The sequence below is a fragment of the Pezoporus occidentalis genome, unplaced genomic scaffold (genome assembly GCF_034315485.1).
Source record: "Pezoporus occidentalis ecotype Australia unplaced genomic scaffold, CSIRO_AGI_Poc_V1 ctg120, whole genome shotgun sequence".
NCBI classification, from domain to species: Eukaryota; Metazoa; Chordata; class Aves; order Psittaciformes; family Psittacidae; genus Pezoporus; species Pezoporus occidentalis.
In genome coordinates this window covers 765,848-782,928 of record NW_026912995.1, presented here as the reverse complement: position 1 = coordinate 782,928, position 17,081 = coordinate 765,848, and the positions used below count along the sequence as shown (strand labels likewise).

General features: G+C 40.2%; 1 protein-coding gene across 2 annotated transcripts in view; it reads left to right on the top strand.

Moving 5' to 3' along the window:
- Positions 1-17,081, top strand: part of ZNF385D (zinc finger protein 385D) — a 423,315-nt gene that overhangs the window by 71,213 nt on the left and 335,021 nt on the right. The gene's annotated exons all lie outside the window — the stretch shown is intronic.

Genomic DNA, 17,081 nt, shown 5'->3' with positions numbered 1-17,081 from the left:
TTTTTGACCCTAGATGATTAGCTCAAATGGCCCTGTTGATAGCTCTTTCAAAAGCCTTCAGTAGCTAAATCTGGATTTATATTTATATATATATTTTATTTTTGTATACATAAGTACATGCAATAAATGACAGTTTCCTGTCCTTTTTGAAGTTATTTATTCCACAAAGAATAAATATCCAACAAGGGTTGAAGCTAGTTGCTAAGGCAGAAATAAGTATGCTCTGTGGCAGATGATGTTTCAGAAAAGTCCATGTAGACTCCTAAGTGGTTGGTGGCCATTCAGAATGGTTAACTTCCTAATGCCACGTGGTTAGTTATTTGTGTGTTATAGATTTTTGAATTCTTCAATACTGAAAAATTGCGTCTGTAACGAAATAGTAAAGATAGAAGTCATAGTGCATTACAAGGGGAAAACCAGCTGCTCCTTCTGCTCACTTCTGGGTAAATACTTTACAACTCTAATGGACAAATTGTTTGTTTTTTTTTTCTTAAATAAACACGGATCACTGCAAAAAGTCTTGATATAGTAAGAAGTGTCCAGTGTAAGGTATCACTGCATTGGTTTGTATGTGAATTCTTGCACTGAAAGTCTGAGTTTGTTGAACTCTGAGCAGTACGTGGAATGATGTTTAGTGAATGAAGAGCAGTAAGTGCACTGATTAATAATCAAGGGATTTGTGGAAAGCAGTTGGTGACGGTGAGTGTGTTGGTTCCAGATGTGTATGTACTGTAGGAGCAAAGCATGCTGAAGTGGAAAACACTGCTATACTGTGAGATAAGCCATGCCTGTTTGCTTTCTACCGGTGGGTGTTACACAGTATCACAGTATCACAGTATGCTAGAGATTGGAAGGGACCTCAAAAGATCATCTAGTCCAATCCCCCTGCCGGAGCAGGAACACCTAGATAATGTTACACAGGAATGTGTCCAGGTGGGTTTTGAATGTCTCCAGGGAAGGAGACTCCACAACCTCCCTGGGCAGCCTGTTCCAGTGTTCCGTCACCCTCACCGAGAAGAAGTTTCTTCTCAAGTTTAAGTGGAACCTCTTGTGTTCCAGTTTGTACCCATTACCCCTTGTCCTATCATTGTTTGCCACTGAGTAGAGCCTGGCTCCATCCTCGTGACACTCCCCCTTTATATATTTAGATACACTAATAAGGTCACTCCTCAGTCTCCTCTTCTCCAAACTATAGAGACCCAGCTCCCTCAGTCTTTCCTCATAAGGGAGATGCTCCACTCCCTTAATCATCTTTGTTGCCCTTCGCTGGACTCTCTCCAGCAGCTCCCTGTCCTTCTTGAACTGAGGGGCCCAGAACTGGACACAATATTCCAGATGGGGTCTCACCAGGGCAGAGTAGAGGGGAAGGAGGACCTCTCTCGACCTCTCTCTCGATTTGCAGTGTTGACTGCAAATGACATCAATAGGCCAGATTTAAATAATGCTAAGTAAAAGAATGATGATTTTGTCTAATCTAGAGAAATGAGAGGTTGGATGGAATAGTCTCTTCTGTGCAGTGTCTTAGGGGAAGGTCACTTGTTCAGTTGTTTGGTTTTAAGCTGTGTTTTTGATGGCTTTACTTACTTGCAGTGTACTCTTCATATGACTGTGACAAAATGAAAATGTGACAAAGATTTCAAATGGATTTCCATCAAAATGAAACAAAAGTAAATGAATGGATATTGAAAGGTGTGGCTTTTCTGTTGTCCATAGCACAACAATTTTTCCTTCTATAAAAGAAGAATTTTTTTTCAGGAAAGAAACAAACCTGACAGTATAAAGGTTTACGATAGAAGTAATTTGGCATAATATTTACTTCTGTTACCTTACAGATCTTCTCAGGAAACTAAAACCAGCTGATTCATGAAATTAATAATGAATGTATTGTAGCCTTTTGAGTCATACAGTCAACAATGAAGTTTTAGCTATTGTATCCTTTGCACTTTTTCATCATTAAATGTTTCCCTTTTCTGATTAGAAAAGCTTTGCAGTTCTGCAAAGCTTTTGTCATGTAAGAAGTTCTTAGTCATTCAGGTGATCCCATTAAAATTCACTGAGAGTGCTAGTGTGAATAGCCTGGTAGGCTGGGTTTAAATTAATAAAGGAGTCTCATTTCTGTTCTAGAGTAGAGGTATATCAAACACTAAAAGTGCTTTAAGTGTTCTTTAACCCAAGCTGTAAAAGATAGCATAAATTTGGAAAGTGACAGTTTCTATAATGCATGGCAAGAACAGCAGAAATAATGGTGACTACTGAGATGCTGAAATCACAGCATGAATTTTGAGGCAAAAGGAAAATAGGGATCTGATTGCTTTTCTTGCACCATTTGTATTCCAGTGTGCCACTGACTTCAGTGACTCTCATCCTGACTTGCACCTCGATAGAAGTATGTTTACCTTGCCATTTTATGAAAATGTATTCACGTAGATGTCTGTTTTTTAATAGAAGGAGCCCCATGTTGTGTAAAACTCTGTCAGTAGTTGGGGGTCACTACTATCCTTGTCTTTAACACTTCTCTAACTTGTCTGAAAAGATGATTTAGATTGAGGTCTTGTTTATGTCCAGTGAGGTGCAATGTTTTAGACAATGAGGTTAATCAGAGAAGGTATTTTTGAGAAAAGTCTTGAAATACCAGGCCATTCAGTATTCTGTCAAACCTCTTGTCCTAAAATCATGTTTCAAAATGAGTTAATCCTGAAAATTTCATATATATTTTATTCAGTAGCCTTAAATGACCTTCAGTGCTAACGGGTATTTAATGCCAAATAAAGCTGTTATTCTGAAAAGTGGGCAGGTAAGTCCCAGGGATTTGATAAACTTATCCTGTGTCTAATAGAGTTCAAAAGCTTTTTCATCTGAATCAGCAAGCCTGAAGGAAGAAACTTCATAGGTCTTACACAGAGCTTAAATCCTACCATGCGTGACTTCTCGGAGGTTTTCAACAGCTTTAGCCTACCCTGACAAGTCAGGAGAGACTGCAGATGGCTGGTGGAGCTGGAAATATTTTACAGACTCAGCAGCAGTACTTTTTGCAGATCACAGTGTCTGAGCAAAGTGCTCAGGCTTCCCAGGAGCAGCAGTTCTGGGTCTGTGCTACGAGTGTTTGCCGCAAAGTGCTGTACTGCTGCAAAGGTCTCCCAGAGAAAGATGGCGAGAACATGCTTTCTATGTGTTTTGTGGTGTTATTCCCAAACTTTCTGTGGTTCTTTTTCACAAGTATATATATATATATATATTTTTGTTTGTTTGGTTTTTTTTTAGGACAGAAATGACTTCCAGTCATGTGAGGATGTTTCAGAAGTAAGCACTGATGCCTTTTAATTATTAGCAGCCCATGGTGTGTAAAGCCTAATAAAAATAATATGGTGGTAGAATTCTTAAGGTGGTGGGCCAAGAAAACTTTGCACAGAAAGGATATATAAATATACATACATATTTTTTCTGTAAAACTGAAAAATCTTTCTTAGTTTGGAAGCCCATTTTGTATTTCAGCAATGGTAAGACACCATCATTGACTAATGTGTTCAGAAATCTCCTGGGCCTGTCTGGTAATGTTCTAGATTTTGGAAGATATTGCTGGGATATATTGAAAAATCAGCAATTTCAAACAGGGCTATTTTTACAAGCAAAGTAAAGCAGCAGTGCCTTCTCTATAGCAGAGCTATGGGCTTGAAGTTTCTAGTTTGCCCATGTTTTCCTCTGTTTCCATATTTTCATTATTGAGCTGCATATGATGAAATTGTAAATAGGTAACATTTAAGTGATCGTGGTTTGATAAAAACTGACAGACATAATTTCAAGCCCTCCCCTTATACTTTACCCTAAAAGCTGTCTTAATGTGTGTGACTTATAAAAAATATAAGCAAATTGTCCCTGGTGTTCCCTACCCTAATTTTCCATACATGAATTTAATAGAGGGATGAATTACACTTGTGGGGCAGTAATGCAAGGAAAAAGTTACTGCAATAAATACCTCATTGCTCAGTAGGTCCTCTTAGGTCGTGATAGTCTGTGATACATTTTCTTGGATGTACTCTCACCCTGTAGGATGATGGCAATCATATATTGAAAATACATTTGCATTCACTATTAATGAATCACCTGAATTTATCCCAATAAAAAAATAAATCATTCCAGTTTCTCTTTTCAGTAATTAGATCCCTTTTGCACATTTTTATTTTTGATGCATAAGCATTTCTATAAATGCATTACATCTGGATGCTGTGATGAAAAGGTTATTAGAGATGTGACACAGACAGATAGCTTTTGTGTTAAAATAATTCTCCAGCTGCGAAAGTGAAGCCCTATGTTGGCCATGTGTGAATGTAACAAAAGAATTTAGTTGCTGCTGTAGGATACTATGTCATCCTAGGGGAACATGAAAAGGAACAGGTATCCCAATTTGTCTTTCAGAGTTTTACTGATATATGTCAAAGACAGTCTAGTTTGCTAGACATTTGTCTCTGTATCCCTAATACTGATGAACAGATTGAAGTAGTTGACATGAAAGAATATTATAGTAGTATAAGTAATAGAGGAGCCAGCCAGGAGAGGTGCCATGCTTGAAATCATGCTCACCAACAGGGACGGCCTCATTGGAAATGTGATGCTCCAGGGCAGCCTTGGTTGCAGCAATCATGAGATGGTTGAATTGGAGATCCTCAGGACAGTGAGAAGAGCGTGCAGCAAGCTCACTGCCCTGGACTTCAAGAGAACATACTTTGGCCTCTTCAGGAACCTGCTTAGGAAGGTTCCGTAGGATATAGCCCTAGAGGGCAGGGGGGCCCAAGACTCTTGGTTGATATTCAAGGATCACCTGCTACAAGCTCAGGAGTGCTGCATCCCAACCAGAAGGAAGTGCAGCAGGAGGGCCAGGAGACCTCCTTGGATGGATAAGGAGCTGCTGAGGAAAATTTGAGGGGAAAAAAAGAGGCTTATAAAAGGTGGAAGCAAGGACAGGTGGCCTGGGAAGAATACAGGGATGTTGTCCAGGAAGCTAGGGACCAGGTTAGGAAAGCTAAGGCCCAGTTAGAATTAAACTTGACTAGGGATGTTAAGGATAACAGGAAGGGATTCTGTAGTTACATTGCTAACAAAAGACAGACTAGCAACAACGTGGACCCTCTCTGGAAGCTATCAGGAGAACTGGCTACACAGGATTTGGAGAAGGCTGAGGTTCTGAATGAGTTCTTTGCCTCAGTCTTCACTGGCAAAGGCTCTGACCACACCACCCAAGTCTTGGAAGGCAGACACAGGGACTGTGAGAATGAAGACCTTGTGCCCACTGTAGGAGGGGATCTGGTTTGAGACCATCTTAAGAACCTGAACGTACACAAGTCCATGGGACCTGAGGAAATCCATCTGTGGGTCCTGAAGGAGCTGGCAAATGAAGTTGCTAAGCCATTAACCATCATATTTGAGAAACGATGGCAGTCAGATGAAGTTCCTGATGACTGGAAAAAGGGAAATATAACCCCCATTTTCAAGAAGGGGAAAATGGATGACCCGGGGAATTACAGACCAGTCAGTCTCACCTCTGTGCCTGGCAAAATCTTGGAGCAGATTCTCCTGGAAGGCATGCTAAGGCACATAAAAAACAACAAGGTGCTTGGTGACAGCCAGCATGGCTTCACTAAGGGGAAATCCTGCCTGACCAATTTGGTGGCCTTCTGTGATGGGGCTACAGAACTGATAGACAGGGGTAGAGCAGTTGATGCCATCTACCTGGACTTGTGCAAAGCATTCGACACTGTCCCACACGACATCCTTGTCTCTAAATTGGAGAGACATCAATTTGATGGATGGACCACTCGGTGGATAAAGAACTGGCTGGATGGCCGCACACAAAGAGTTGTGGTCAATGGCTCAATGTCCAGCTGGAGACCAGTAACGAGTGGTGTCCCTCAGGGATCGGTGTTGGGACCGGTCTTGTTCAACATCTTTGTCGCTGACATGGACAGTGGGATTGAGTGCGCCCTCAGCAACTCTGCCGATGACACCAAGCTGTGTGGTTCAGTTGATACCCTGGAGGGAAGGGATGCCATCCAGAGGGACCTTGACACGCTTGTGAGGTGGGCTGATGCCAACCTCATGAAGTTTAAGCATGACAAGTGCAAGGTCCTACACCTGGGTCGGAGCAATCCCAGGCACAGCTACAGGTGGGGCAGAGAAGAGATTCAGAGCAGCCCTGTGGAGAAGGACTTGGGGGTGTTGGTTGATGAGAAAATGAACATGAGCAGGCTTCAGTGTGCACTCGCAGAACAGAAAGCCAACCGTATCCTGGGCTGCATCAAAAGGAGCGTGACCAGCAGGTTGAAGGAGGTGATCCTGCCCCTCTGTTCTGCTCTTGTGAGACCTCACCTGGAGTATTGTGTGCAGTTCTGGTGTCCTCAACATAAAAAGGACATGGAACTGTTGGAACAAGTCCAGAGGAGGGCCAGTTCAGGGGACTGAAGCACCTCCCGTATGAAGATAGGCTGAGGAAGTTGGGGCTGTTCAGGCTGGAGAAGAGAAGGCTGCGTGGAGACCTCATAGCAGCCTTCCAGTATCTGAAGGGGGCCTGACAAGGATGCTGGGGAGGGACTCTTCATTAGGGACTGTAGTGATAGGACAAGGGGTAATTTAAACAGGGGAAGTTTAGGTTGGATATAAGGAGGAAGTTTTTTACTGTGAGGGTGGTGAGGCACTGGAATGGGTTGCCCAGGGAGGCTGTGAGTGCTCCATCCCTGATGGTGTTCAAGGCCAGGTTGTACAGAGCCCTGGGTGCCATGGTTTAGTGTGAGGTGTCCCTGCCCATGGTAGGTGGGGTTGGAACTAGATGATCTTCAGGTCCTTTCCAACCCTAACTATTCTATGATTCTAATATCAGCCTCTCATACAATAACAAAGGCATTGGCTGTCAAGGCATGACAGAGAATATGCTTTTTAGTTACATGCAGTATGTTTATGCTTCTCAACTAAAAGTGCGCTGTCTACCACCCAAAAAAACCAGGCTGAAAGCTACCAGAAATTATGTTTTTTTTTTGCCATGAATGCAGAACTTAATGCATCCTCTTTGTGGAAGAGAATGCAATTTAAAGGTGCAAAACCAAGATAAACGACAGAAACTTTCACCTGCTCTTGCAAAAACAGCTGCTAACCTTTCCAAACACAACAGGCTCTTACATTGATGTGTTTGCATTGCTAGGAAGATGATCTGCTCTCCATTAAATTCAACATTAGCGGCCCAGTGTGTGTAATGAACCAAGAAAATAATAAAATAATACAAAATGCTTTCAGTTGTAAATGCTGCCAAAGCTAACTGAGTAGTTATAATGGGCAGATAAACTGGAAAAAAAAAACCCAAAACTTTTGTGAAAGTATGAATGATAACATTCAAATACAAGCCCTAATTCATCAAGCTTTTTTCATCAAAGGTGTTTGCAAAAGTGCATTTACAAGGAAACAAAATGTACAATGTTTTGTTTGATCTGGAAATCTCTTCTAATTGAGCTGAAATTGAACTAAAATGGACTAGAAAGAGTTCTTTTGCTTTTCTAGGTTCTTCTGCTTTAAATGTCTTTTGTTTAAAAAACATCCACATAACAATTCCGTATAACAAAAGTATTAAAAAACAAAGGGGATATTGACTTCTAACTTTTAGCTGGTTTTATATGTGGTAAACATTGCTGTTTTCTAGGGCCTGAGAGGGTTTGAGAATTCAAATCATAAACTCTGGCAATCTTGAAAAGTTATCTTGTAAACTACAGGAAAATAATAACTACCGAAATTGTTTATATAGAAAAAAAAGTGCAAACACAAACTTTTGACATTTGTCTTGAAGGGAAAAGAAAAGAAATTCTGAGTTTTGGAAATCCCTTGCTTGTGACCTTTAATTTCCTTTTTTCCACCATGACTACATTTATTGCCAGTTTATTTTATTCAGTGTCTGAAGTCTGCATTTGGTATGCATAACAAAGATTGTAGGGGATGAACTATCTGTCTCAAAATTACCATTCTCTATTCTGCAATGTTTTTTGGGGGAGATTTTTTTTCTTTAAGCAGAATTCCCAGAGAGCTTGTTCATGTGACTTGCCTTTTAATTCTTTTTCTAATTCATTTTGTAGATGTGTTTTCATCAGCATGTTGCTTAAATACTTTGCCAGAGAAGAATAAAAAAGTGATTTGTATTTCTTAAGAGAGAACCTGTCAATAAAATAGAGACAAACACTGAAAGGTAATTCAGAAAATTAGCTACTCGAATACAGTGATTGCTAGTGTATGTATTGGAGTGTTAAGAACAGAGCTCAGTTGTCTGCAAAAATGAGTTGCTCCTTATGCCCAAAAACCTGGTCATGCTTTTGCTTTCTGCTGAGATGTAAAGATTTGGCTGGATGTTTAGTTGCTAAGAAAATGAAAGATCTTTTAAGGTGGTACATGGCACTTAGAGGATATCTGGATGACTGGTTGTAGGCTGATTTCACATTAGGGAGTTGATCCAGAGAGGCTGAAAGAGGTGATTTTTACCTATGAAGTCAAAAGTAATATTCTTCTATCAGAAATATTGTGGCCACAGGACTAGAGAAGTGATGGTCCCCCTATACTCCACACTGGTCAGGCAAGTCTTGCGAGGAGTGGCTGAGGGAACTGGGGTTGTTTAGCCTGGAGAAAGGGAAGGTCCTTACTGCTCTCTACAACTACCTGAAAGGAGGATGTAGCAAGGTGGGTGTTAGTCTTTTTTCCCAAAGGAACAACTGATAGGATAAGAAGAAATAGCCGCAAGTTGCACCAGCATAGGTTTAGACTGGCTTTAGGAAACATTTAGGGTTGGAATGGGCTGCCCAAGGAAGTGGCTGAGTCACCATTCGTGGAGGTATTTAAAAGATATGTAGATGTGGCTGGGTCATGGTTTAGTGGTAGACTTCACAATGGTAGGTTAATGTTTGGACTTGATGATCTTAAAGGTCTTTTCCAACCTAATTGCAATACCTACAACAGTTCTGTAGTTTTGTACAGGTTGATTGTCATCTTTTTCCTTTGCACATCCTTTTTCCTTTGGACCCTACTAAATGGTCTTACTTGTACATACCTCAGAGTTAACTTGAAAAATCTGGATTTTTTTTCCTTTAATATCTGTGCTTACTTTCTGCCTTCTCAAACATAATGCTTAACCCAAGATTTTGTTTAGTAGAGGCATTCTGAATTGCAAACAATCACTTCTGTGCCTTCCTTTTGAGCCAAGCCAACTCAGTGCTGTTGACTGGAATTTTGAGGCTGAGTGGAATTCCCAAATATGGAAGGCAAGGATATGGAAAAAAGTAATATACTTCAAGGTGCGTAGCAACACCAAAATTTCTTAGTAGGCAGAACCTTCATAGCTTTGCTAGCTATGCCTTTTGTCATTTTAACTACTGCCTTCTATACACCCTCTGTACCACAAGATACCCCTGTTGGAGAGGAGGGTGAAGCAACGCAAGCAGCTTGCTTTACCTGCGCGGAAAAAGCATCCCTAAGGACCTGGATACCAGACACATAGCTGAATACACATCTTTATTTGGGCCTATTTTAGGCAGAAATCTTTGTCTTCACAAGGACTGTCTCTGAAAGCAGATTGAGTAACAAGCAAATGAGCGAGTTTTTTCATGGCTTGGCTTTGGCTGTAAGTCACCACAACAGTGCTTCTCAGATTTTAGAAGCTGATGTTTGCAAATTAATTGCTTGGCCTTTAAATAGTTCCAAACCACCCAAAGTGCTCCATTATGTTAGTACAGGCTTGAGAAATAGATATGTATTACTAGCTAATTGAATAACATATGGTGTTGATTAGTGCTTAGCTCTTTATAGAACTCAATTAAAAAAATGACTGCAGTGTATTTTGAGACTATGAGATGTCTGTTGGTTGCTTCTGGCATGAGGGAACTGCTGAACCAAGAAATGATGAACTTCTTCTGTTTAGTTCATCTATAAGTTCCTTTAGGAACTCGTGGTGCACATGACTGTGATGGGAGATAGGCTGGAGTCTGTTCATTTGCAGCAGTATTGAAATGCAGCCTTTCCTGAAAGATTTATGTGCTCTCCTGGCAAAACAGAACAAAAGCCCAGGCTTTTTTGTTTCCTCTGCTATTGCTCAAGGTATGCAAATATACAGTGAGCCTGTTTCAAATGGATAAAAATCTACTCTTACAGGGTTCAGTTTGTAGAGATGCATTTCTTGGGAGGAATCCCAGGACACAGACATTAAGTTAAAAAGCCTTTCAACCCCAAATAACCTCAGTCTCCTCCCCCCTCATCCTTCTCCCTCCTTTCCCTTCCCTCAGCAATAAACGTGGGGAAAACCTGTCTTTATTTCTTTCACATGATGCAGTTTTTGCTCAAGAGATTATTTTCCTCTCAAACTTCACAAAAATTACCAGAGATGATGATAATTACGATTTTCTTATTATTCACATAGATGATTGAACTGGTATAATAGCTAACAGCAGAGATCAGACTGGGAGGAGCTGGAAGAATACAGAAAAACGATAAACAGGAAAATAAGGTGTTTCTCTCTCTGACTTACCTTTTTTTTTTCCCTTTCTCATAAGCTACCTCTTCTACTGTATCTTTTGTAGATTTTTTGATGAGAAAATTTTGTAAATAGTGGCTTCAAGCGTGACGTGTGCTGTGAGACGGCAACAAGAAATACTGACTTCTGTCTGCAGTTTTGTCCCCGACTAGTAATTTAGCTCTTGGGTGTATGATCTGACAAACTCTACTGTTTAGAAGCAAGTGATGGTTATTCTTACAGTCCTAAAGTTCTTACTAGAAAAGCCACAGACACTGTAAAATTATTTAATGCATATATTTTCCAGGTTTTTGTCAACAGCTTTCATTGTATTGTATACTGTTTTGTATTTATTTTTCATCTGAAGGACAGCAAAATCTGAAAAACTCAGAACAAAGGAGGTCCTGAAAAATCAATTATTTAAAAAATAAACCCTTTCCAGTCCCAGTAGGTTCCCATTCCCCCGTAGCTCTTCTGCTGAAATGATGTTCATTCATCCATCCATCCAGAGAAAACAGATGAGGCCTGCAGCGTATCCTGAAGGTTACTCAGGTCATTTGGGGGGGAGCTGCACTTCAGAGATGCAGTGCTTTTCACTGCGAGTGCCCTTTCACTGTTTCCACATTGTGTGTCCTTCTCATTATGTGCTTGTAACTGCCACAGCAGCAATGTGTAAAATAGAGCTTTCATGACCTAAATTACTCTGGGCTCAAAACCAGGAGCAGGTGCAACCGTCCTCAGAGCCGTAAGGCTGCAGTGTCACCACCACGTCATCCAGTGATAATGGGGGTGGAAGAGGCAAAAGCTATTTTATTTTTGTGTTCATGATCCTTCCCCTGGGCTGTCCTGCCCCCTCCATCCATGTATAAAATAGATGGCAATATGTTCATTTTTAAGCTTCTCCCAGGTACAGGTGTTGAGAGCCTACTTTTTTTTAATTCAGTGAGGTCAATCTAGAGGTTATAGAAGCAAGTTAGTTGTTACTGATTTCTTGTTAAAGGTGCCACAAGTACCCAAGGCAGCAGGGATTTTTGCGAAGCATAAAAGGCAAATAGGGCGTACTTAGCATACAGACACCAGTTTTGGGAAGGTTCCTGTCATATATGGGCTCACAGTATGGAAGATATTCTTTAAAGGCTAATACGAAGGTCACCCTACTGCCATGGTTGTCACCAACCAGTAACATTCTATCACTTGACAGATATAGCAACATATTTATGCAGTTTGAAGAGATTGGAAGTTTCTAGTTATTGCCAGAAGGGTGTTTGTGTGGCGTGCCTGTAACATTCCCCCAGGATGTGAGAACTGACAAGGTGATAATTAAAGAGAAGATCTTGATAAGTCATCGATCTTTTTTTTTTTTTTTTAATTTTCCCCTTTTTTTTTTTTCTGAAACATTGTGCTAGCAACAGTTTCTTTGAAAGCAGCTGGTATCTGTTGATATCTGAAAATTGTGGTTTATTATTACCTGCAAAAGTTCAGTCCTTTTAACTTTTTCAGAGGCTATTATGGCAGGCAGAGTGAGATTCAGCCCATCTAACTTGAGATCTACAGGCCTCTGCAAAGGAAGAGGAATATATGTTTCTAGGAAAAAAAAAAAACACCTATGTTTATAATTTTAGTCTATTTCACAGGGAGATGGCTCTTTCCATAGGCCCTATAGGTGAGATTTACAGTGACTGCAGAGTCAAGGGGTGACTGAGAAGCAAGCATCTGCACCTTTGATTCCCACTTAAATGTCTTTCACAGTTTTGGAATGAAATATTAGAAATCCCTGAATATTGTGATTAGGGGGCTTTTCTCCTTTAATGCCTTGTCTGTATTTTTCTATCCTTCAGCTATTACAGGAGTGTATTTGTTGTAGCAACCTGTTGGGAAGCACACAGGGAGATATTCCCTAAGATGTACTGTATCATTCGTCAGTGGAAGGTGGTCTGCATTGAGTACAGCTGGCTTACCTACATAGTGGTCTCTTACTATAGGATTCATAAGTCTCTGTTGGTCTCTTAAATGTACCCAACATACTTGAATATTACATGAGCTGGGTCAAAGTCACAGTGACTGGGGCAGTTCTGTGCTTACAAGACAATCTGGAAACAGAACAGTTGTAATACAAATGAGCAAAGTTTCCTTTCAATATCCTTGAATAGAAAGCATGATATTGTCTTGCATTTAAGAAGGTAATGATTGTTTCATGGGAAGAATTTAATTTCTAATCCCTTACATTCAAGCACATATCAGAAGAGAAATCCCCAGCAGCCTCTACGTTAGCTATGCCAGCAAACACCATAATTCGTAGTTGTGCTGCTTTTCCACAGGGGACAGTTTGCTACCTCACAAAGCTATAATGTCATGCAAAGTTCATTTTATCTGTAAGCATCATTGAGCCAAAATTGAGTTCAGAACTGCAGGGAAAATAAATGTAAGCATTTATCCACAGTGCTATTTCAGTTGGCTTGAAATTTTGCAGTCTTCATCAGGGTTCCTAAAGGTCGAGAAGTTAGGTTTTTTGTTTTTTTTTCCTGGGGGGGGTGGGGGGGTGGAAGGGGAAGAGAGAAGAGAGGGAAAAGTTACCTGCAAAACTGATGGCTAAGATATGTAACCATTATAGTCAAGATTAACTCTGTAATGGGGCAGCAGGGAAAGGGGGTTTTCATTTAATGCCTATCGATCAGACTGGTAAGATATTGATAGCAATTTAAAATTGCATTTTAAATTAAGATTATTATGTTTTCTTCTAACCATTTTCCATGGAATTTTCCAATAGAATAAACTAAGCATTCTTTTCCTTAACTCCCACCAATCAAAATTGCTGTCTGAACATTTCAGTCGAAAAAAATAAAGTATGCAGTAATGCAGGCAGAAACTGAAAGTCTGCTGCTTTGCAAGAGTTAATCTGGAGGTGCATTAATTTAAACACTGGTGGATCTTTAAAAGATTTCACAAACTTGATGTTTTTCTTCTTTTAAAATACTAGTTGGAGTTGCAAATTGTATTCTAAAAATATACCAGCAAGTTACACTCGGTAGGATGTCTTCCCCTTTATCCTTTGCTGTCTTTATTTCCTTGTCCTTTAAGGAATATCAGGTAGGAAGTACTCAATGTTTTAAACTGCTACTTTTTTTCAAATTTTTTTGTCTTCATGTTTGGGATTTTTTTTTTTTTTTTCCTCTCAAACCATTTGTATCCAATCTACATACTGAGTACTGCTGTGTAATGCTGTTTTACAGCATCAGATCAAGTGTTTTGTACAGGTCTGTACTATTTCACCTTAGTCCTTTAGTAATACCATTATATATTCAGAAATCCCTTTGTATCTGTAAAGGAAATGGTAGCAGACTGTAATATAATAACATCTTCCTGAAACTTTTGTTTTCCTAATTGATACCTGGTCTGCAGTTATCATAAAATCATAAGATAGTTTGGGTTGGAAAGGATCTTAAGATCATTAAGTTCCACTCCCCCTGCCCTGGGCAGGAATACCTCAGACTAGATCATGTCACCCAAGGCTCTGTCCAGCCTGGCCTTGAACACTGCCAGGGAGGGAGCATTTACCACTTTGAGCAACCCATTCCAGTGCCTCACCACCTTTACAGGAAAGAACTTCTTCCTCATCGTTCCCTACTTAAGTTTTAACTCATTACCCCTTGTCCTGTCACTGCAGTCCCTAATGGAGAGTTCCTCCCCAGCATCCTTGTCAGCCCCCTTCAGATACTGGAAGGCTGCTATGAGGTCTCCATGCAGCCTTCTCTTCTTCAGGCTGAACAGCCCCAACTTTCTCATCCTGGCTTCATAGGGGAGGTGTTCCAGTCCCCTGATCATCCTCGTGGCCCTCCTCTGGACTTGTTCCAAAAGTTCCATGTCCTTTTTATGTTGAGGACACCAGAACTGCACACAATACTCCAGGTGAGGTCTCATGAGAGCAGAACAGAGGGGCAGGATCATCTCCTTCGACCTGCTGGTCACGCTCCTTTTGATGCAGCCCAGGATACGGTTGGCTTTCTGTTCTGTGAGTGCACACTGAAGCCAGCTCATGTTCATTTTCTCACCCATCAATAACCCCAAGTCCTCCTCCACAGGGCTGCTCTGAATCTCTTCTCTGCCCAACCTGTAGCTGTGCCTGGGATTGCTCCAACCCAGGTGTAGGACCTTGCACTTGGCATGCTTAAACTTCATGAGGTTGGCATCAGCCCACCTCAAAAGCGTGTCAAGGTCCCTCTGGATGGCATTCCTTCCCTCCAGGGTATCAACCGAACCACACAGCTTGGTGTCATGGGCAAACTTTCTGAGGGCGCACTCAATCCCAGTGTCCATGTCAGCGACAAAGATGTTGAACAAGACCGGTCCCAACACCAATCCCTGAGGGACACCACTCCTTACACAGCCGGACATTGAGCCATTGACCACAACTCTTTGTGTGTGGCCATCCAGCCAGTTCTTTATCCACTGAGTGGTCCATCCATCAAATTGATGTCTCTCCAATTTAGAGACAAGGATGTCATGTGGGACAGTGTTGAACGCTTTGCACAAGTACAGGTAGATGACATCAGCTGCTTTGCCCCATCCATCAGTTCTGTAGCCCCGTCATAGAAAGGCCACCAAATTGATCAGGTGTTATTTGCCCTTAGTGAAGAATTATCCCCTTTCTCTGATTTGAGAGACATGTCAGAAGGCAAAAATATATTGCAGCTCTGATGCCATCACAGCTTTCTAATGAAAGAGAAATCGAATCATAGATGCTCATTTTTTTTGTTTCCAAGGTGGAATTTCCCTTATTACTTTTCTGTGTCTGTGTTGACTGTGCATTTTATAATTGCTTTTTCTGGAAAAAGATGCAAGACAGAAGTGTTCTGTATGCCAAAAATAAGAATCTCATATATTATTAGTCTGTGTTAACTTGCATACTGGAGGGATGCAGTAACATGCTAGTGTACTTTATTAGGCTGCCAGCTTATTTGTTTAAATGTTTCGAAAGGAATTATATATGTGTACACATAGTGTATAAGATTCGTTTAATTTACTGCATTACATTTGCTTACAAAGTTTTATACCTTGGTTAGAAGACACCTTATATTATAGTAATCTCGTGTCTATATGGCTAGCACTGTATGTCTAGAGGTATGTTTTACTTGTAATTTTAAATTTATACTGCTCTCTAGTGGAGAATACTTTCAGTGCAGAAGTATATATGTATTAATGTACAGATGTCTATAAGCTGGGATTTCTGAAAAGTTACTGTCATCCAGAGCAATTCAGTAAAACTAGTGCTATCATGTTAGAAAGTCATCCTTGTAATGCTTTGATTAAAGACTTAACATCTAAACTTAAAAATATTTCAGACAGATGAATATACCTCTTTGGAATGAACAATATCTTCAGCAAACTGTGCTGCTTCCTCAGGAGAAACCTCCTCCTTCTGTTAGAAATATGCTACAGATCTACTATAGAAAACCCTCAAGTTTTCCCCTAAGCTTCCAGTCCCATAATGTCTTATGGGAGAGTTGCAATTTGTCTATAAAAGTTCCTATCATCTGTTGGTGTAATAGGTTTGATTTTATTAAATAACTGCTTTTATGATGCTGCTTTTTTTTTCCTTTTTTTTTTTTTTTTCCCTTCTCTAATTTTGCTTTGGAATGAATTCTTTAGCCTGCTTTCTCATCTCTTGCTGTGGGCAGTTAAAATCCTAGGTAAGAATTGACTACATGCAAAAAATGAAATAGTAATACCAACTGAACTGGTTGAGTGAGGTTTTAATGTACAGCAAGTTGGAGCTTTTTCAGAACTGGGTCTCTGCTTGCTTAAAAGAAATAAGATTTGTTACCATAAAACAACACAATGCTAGTTAGATAGCAGGCAAATCTGAAAACTGAGATTGGGACCATTTTGGATATTGGCAGGTGTTAGATTTGCATCTTTAGATAAATTGATCTTTACGATTTGATTGGAAAGTAGTAAATGTGTTTAAATCCTTGGGAGGACTGGCAAAACATTTCGCTGACGAAATTCACAATATTTGAAGCTCTCTCAAGTGATTTGCAGTATTTTGGTGTAATCAGACCTAAATCTGAAGGCCTGTTTAGATTTATTTTTAGATACCGAACCTTGTCTGGATCGGGGATCAAATGAGTCTGTAGCCATTTTCTTGTGTTGCTGCAATCATCATTTTTGTCTCTAGGTTGACTGATTTCTCAGATAGAGATCAAATAGTATCATCATCTTTAAGTCTGCAGTAATTTTGTCATTCAATGTACCGATTAGATTCTTTGGCTAGACCTTCATTTATTCACTAAGTCTAGGAGAACAAGCAATTTAAACTTTCATATGCTATTTAAAGGTCTCATTAAGATGCTAAGTTGGTATAAGATTTTGCACTCCGTGAATAGCAAATTAGGCTTGCAATGCACAGAGTACTTCACCTGTTCCATTTCTGCTCACCTTTAATCACAGAAACTCATGTTTACATTGGCTTCACTTGAAGTTTTGCAGATGAGATTATCTTCTCATTTCTTGTAGTTGTTACAGTTTGGTATTAGCTGAATATAAACTAACTACCCTCGAA